At 29.1% G+C, this 6,000-nt stretch overlaps 1 pseudogene; it reads left to right on the top strand.

Moving 5' to 3' along the window:
- LOC149557706 (transcription factor MYB124-like) overlaps positions 1-5,416 on the top strand; it is a 32,266-nt pseudogene extending 26,850 nt beyond the window's left edge.
- The last annotated feature ends 584 nt before the right edge of the window (positions 5,417-6,000 follow it).

Consider the following 6,000-nt stretch of genomic DNA (forward strand, 5'->3'; position numbering starts at 1 on the left):
CACCCTATTATAGTACTAGCTATAGAAATTTTTTTTTAAATATGCATCTTCAAGAACATTTGATTTTGAGACAGAAGAAAAGAGCACGATGTTCATGATCAAAGTGGTAAAAAATTTCCTGACCTTTTTCTTATTTCAAATTGTAAGTAGGATTATAATATGTATACTATGTGTCTACATCATCTTTTCATGCATTAATATGTTTGCTTCATGTCTTTTCATATCTTCATGTATTCTTGTGTCTACCTCATGTTTGCATCACGTCTTCATCCATTAAGTGTCTAATTTGTGTCTTCATTCATATTTTCCTATACATGTTATTATATACTAACATGTTTACTTTGCAAGTGTCTAACACATATTTAGGAAAGAGAATGAATCCAGACTATGAATAAATGAGGATCAAATCAATTTCTTGAGGACAAGAAATTTGAGAGGGGAGGACTGTGATGTTCCCAATTTCAAAATAGATTTTAATAGGAAATAAGGATTAATTATCAATACTAGATTATTAAAATAATATTATTATCTTCTATTTTATAATATAAATATTATTTATAATAAATAAGATAAATAATATTAATCTTTTCGATAAATTTACATCTAATATATATAATATAATAATATTTAGGTTAATTATAATATATTTTATATATAATAATACGCATATACATATTCAAATAATAATAACATAATATATAACAACTATTTTACTATACAATAATAAAGTAGTAATTGATATTATACACACACACACACACACACACACACACACACACACACACACACACACACACACACACACAAACACACACATATATTAAACATATAATTTATCAATTATTACATACTCTTTAATATGCATAAATTAATGTGTATGTGATAAATTAATAGTAGTCTTTTGGATAAATTTACATCTAATATGTGTGTGTGTGTGTGTGTGTGTGTGTGTGATATAATATAATAATATTAAGGTCAATTATAATATATTTTATGTATAATAATAGGCATATACATATTCAAATAATAATAACATAATATATAACAACTATCTTACTATACAATAATAAAATAGTAAAATATATATATATAAAGCATATTATTTATAAGTTATTACATACTCTTTAATATGCAAAAATTCATGTGTATGTGATAAATTAATATTAGTAATATTATATAAAATAATAGTTTTATATTATTATTATATAATATATGAAAAGTCACATCTTTTCGCTTGATATTGTATATAAGAGAAGTATTAACATAGGAAAGGGGTTATGAAATGGATTTTTTATTAAGTCTATATTATAAATAAAAGGAAAATGAGTAATTCCTTGAAAGGGGACATTACAATCTAGTAGATATGGTGGCAAATCTAGAAATATAGATTCAATCTTTAGATGTTGCTACTGATTCCTCTTTGGGAATCATAATGGAACTTTACAAGCCATTTTTTGACAAACACCCTATTAGTATTTACTTAGGGGAGTAATAAGGTATGGGAGAAAACAACATCTTTTGCAAATTTGGAGATTCTGAAATTTTGTAGAGGAGCCAAATAGAGATAATATATTGTCTGACTTATGCATACAATAATATCTTATATGCCATGAAAAAGTGTTTTAGCCACTCATGTGAAAGGGGTAGATTGGTAACCTCATTATGGTTTTGACAAAGTAGTGACATAACATTTAGTCATTATTTAGTAGAGAATAGTGCAAGTCAAGCATAAGCCTCTAGAAAATACATGTTGAGTAATATGATAGCGTTGAGAACTAATATGGGCCAAGCAATCAATGTGCACCAAGTAAATTAGGTATCAAGCAAGAAAAAGGAGCCAAGAAAATAGTGTGTCAACTGATTCAGGTTATAAGAAAGAGTGAGAGATGAGCCATTCACAAGCTGAGTATTAGGATATAGAGCATAGTGAAGGCCAACCATTAGGGTCTATTAATGTCGACATGAACATGAATTTTTAATATTAAGAAATAAGGATCTTGTCATATTACAAATTCCTATATTGATACTTGCAGCTAATCAAATAAAGGGTAGAGTTAGGTAGAAATAAGGATTGACCACAACCATTAATTTTAACCTAGCCCATCTCCATAATGCCTACAAAAATTGGTAAACCCTAAAGAAAATTATTCATGTGAAGGAGGATGGGAAGAGAGAATTTCAAGGTAGAAATGATGGCTAAGTTATGGAGCTACAATGTAGAATCAGTTTGAGAAGAACAAGGATAGATAGTGAAAGGATAGATAAGATAGATCTAATCATGAGGACCAAGAGATAACCATTAAAGATGAGATTTGACATCAAGAAGCAAGGTGCTAACAAAAGGATTAGGTGCTAAACCATTCTAAAAAGTGATTTAAGAGTAAATCACTTAACTAAGTAGTCTCAATAGGATTTTGTAAATCAATTAATAGAGTTCTTAGTTAGTTGTTTGTTAAAATCATTTAATCAAGGTGAGACCTAATAGTCTTGTAAGCCTTTAATAAGGTAGAACTTTCACTAGGTAGATCATAGTTTGTGATCAAAACTTTGTAACCATAATAGGCCACACTTTACAACTACAGTAGTGAAGATTTGTGGGTGTCATCCCCACACATGTTTTGCCTTGTCCTTGGAGGATTTCTAGGTAACCAAAATGTTATGTCTTATGTGTTGATTTATTTCATGCTTTGGATGTGAAGAATGGTTACTTATTTGATACATGTATGGTGAAATGATTTAGAGGTTAAAGTGATGATTCACCCCCCCTCTCCCCTCAGGACTTACTTTCCCATGTTTAATTCCAACACATTACTGTATGATAATATATGAAAATTTAATGCTCCTATTATGAATATAAGTGGTTTTCCATTGCATCTTAGTTGGGGAATAAAATAGATAGACAATGTAGGGATGTTGAGAATTGTAAACTTTAAACACATAGAGGTTTGAATTTTAATCATTATTAGCTTAGTTATTGAAGAACTTTGATGTAAATGATGGTCAGCTAAAGTTTGGCTTATTTGTATTGTAGGTTGAACAAATACATTAGTGTACTTTACAAAAAAGGTGGTTGGTCACAAGAAGAGGACAAGATCTTGTTTGAGGTAAAATTCAAATAACAAATTGGATATTATTTTAGAGTGGTGAGGCTGAGATTTTTAACTCATAGCACTGCAAAAGGATGAACACTCTTAATACCATCAAATTCTTATGAATTCAAACCTTTTGGATCAACCATTGAGCTTGTAAATTTAGTATTCAATAAAATTATTAATATTAGTAAGGATAATTTTTGAGTGGGTCTAAGAGTTCATTCCTCGTAGCATTATTATTCTTTTATCAATGTAGATGCATAAAAAATTTGGCAATAGATGGACAAAGATCAAAAAATTTATTCCAGGCAGGTATGTAGTAAATTTTCTTAAGACCATGATATACAAATAGGATATATTTTATTTAGGAAGTAATTGCAATATCTAAATGTTGATTAGTAATCCACAAGTACTTTGTTGCATATTGATATTGTAAAATCTTAATTATTTTTTAAATAAATCTATTGTGTAACCTCTGTTATCATCATTATATGAGATGCACTTGAAATTTTAATTCATATAGGAATTGTATGCAACCAGATGTTTATTTTTGTGTGATCTAAGAAGGACAGACAATGTTGTCAAAAACCAATTTGATGCATTGCATAGAAAGCTAGACAAATGGAAATTATGCAAAGAGAATGATGATGATACTAGTACCATTTAAAAAAATATTTCTACTTAAAAGAAATGTCAAAACATAGCACTCAATAATATTCTGTGAAAAAATGAGGTACACTTTTATGAATGTGATTCAACATCAACAATTTCCCATGGTGATCTTTCCAAGCCTTACCATCACAATATCTTTGTCTTATGTTTTAGGAACCAATTTTTCAAATTTTTAGAGGGAATGGATCTTCAAAGAGAGGAGCATGTTATAAGGACAAAAGTTGCTTCAAGAAAATTTTAAGGAGGTGTAACAATTAAACTAGGAATTCAGGGTGGACAACCAGATTCTATACACCAATCTAGAGGGCCTCTATCTATTTTATTTCATGTGAACTCAGTAAACTCAAGGGAATCAATATTTCCTTCTCATTCAAGGCCTTATCATTCTTTTTCTATAATTAAGGGGTCATTTCAAAAAGGCTTCTATATTGAATAAGCAATAGTCTCTATTATTCTATTTGACAAAGTATTATTTTACAATGGAAGACAAAAGTATCAAATTTTGAGAATTTGCAAGTTGCATGCCATCTAACTATGATAAAACTCATTTATATTGTGTTTACTTATAGTTTCCAAGCTACAAGGTAACTTCCTAGAAAATCATGATCCAAGACTTTTGGCTTTGGCTTAGAAACTAGAACTATTAATCTCACTAGCTCAAAGGCAAAATGCAAAAACATCAAATCAAGAAACTAAAAATTCTTGGAAGGTAAAGTCAAGTGCATCTATAACATGTGGTTATACATAATCAATATTTTGATAGGGATTTCCCAGTAGATTTTTTGATAGAGTTGCATCCTTGGTCATCTTAGTATCAAATTTAACATACCTTGATGCATCTACAAAGCATGCACTTGCCTATTTTCTATAAAATATTTTAAGTTTCAACATATCATAATGATTTTCCAATACAATTGAAAAAATTCTACAATTGATAAAAGTGAAACCTATAATAGGAAGTGCTTTAAAAGAGGGGAACATAATAGAGTTATGTGTCAAAATAAAATAACTTCATTCAACATTCAAATTTAAAAGTTAAGTAAAAATAAATCTTAGATTTTTGGCCTCTACAAATGACACAATAGTAAAGAAACATGTTTTTATTTTTATTTTTTGCTTTTCTATTTGTCCTTGAAATAATTGGCATTTTATTGTTCAAGCCACAAATGGAATCTTAATTCAAGGAAAAGATAGTCACTTGAAGGCTAACAATCAAATGAAAGACCAAAGTCCAAATTTTAACCCAATAGAAAATGGTTCAACACCTTACAATGATATGACAAGAGAAATCACATGTAACCCATTTTCCTTCAAAGAGGTAATGGTAACAAAATTTTATTTTGATTTTTCTTACTTTAAATTTTATTGTGGTCCCTTGTAGAATGATGCTTTTAGGTTTTAACATCTATTCCTTTCTGAAACTATGTGAACCATTTGAGAATATTACAGAGTGAACTCATGAATTTAGTGTTGGCTCAAATTTGGATGATGAACCCAAATGAAAAATAATTCAAACTAATTGCTATGATGTTTTCCCTAAAGATAAAATTTTACAAAATTTCTCTACCAATACTAAAGGATAGGAACAAGTCTCGTCTGGCAATGAGGATGGATCTTCTTGCTCAACTATAGTTCAATATGGTAGCTACTGACTAATGATACCTTTAACATGTTTAGTTTTATGCTTTGTGGTTATATGTTATATGTTTGGGTTGTATCCACTTGTTGATATAGAGTCCCATGATGAGGAAAACTCAGGATCAAATCTTGGTAGGCTGCAAGCTTTAAATAAGTTAGAGGTGTTTGAAGAAAGAGCTTGACTTTATGAATAAATTTGAATAAAAAATATTAATTGACACTATATCTTTGGTATTTGAGATATTTTGTGGCTAGTATTCTATTTTCCATTTATGAATTTGGATGATTTGATTTTTTTTATTATGGGAGAAGTAGTCTCTAAGGTGGAAAACACTTCAAGCTCTGGATATTTTTGGGGACCTTTTGAATAATAAACTTCCAATGGAAGAAACTTTCAAAAGATCTTTGAGATCAGTTGAACATTTTCCAACAGTGAGACCCCCCAAGTGCATGTAAAATCTTTGGAAACTAGAATAAAGAAAGAAACACTTATGAAAGTCTACTAGGAATTATTTTTGAAATCTAGAGACAACATTATAAGATATAATATAGCGTTCATATCAATGGTCCCTTCCTTATATATGAATGATTACATGAT

This window comes from Cupressus sempervirens, chromosome 5, assembly GCF_028749045.1.
Source record: "Cupressus sempervirens isolate cs-2001-9-10 chromosome 5, ASM2874904v1, whole genome shotgun sequence".
Classification (NCBI taxonomy): domain Eukaryota; kingdom Viridiplantae; phylum Streptophyta; class Pinopsida; order Cupressales; family Cupressaceae; genus Cupressus; species Cupressus sempervirens.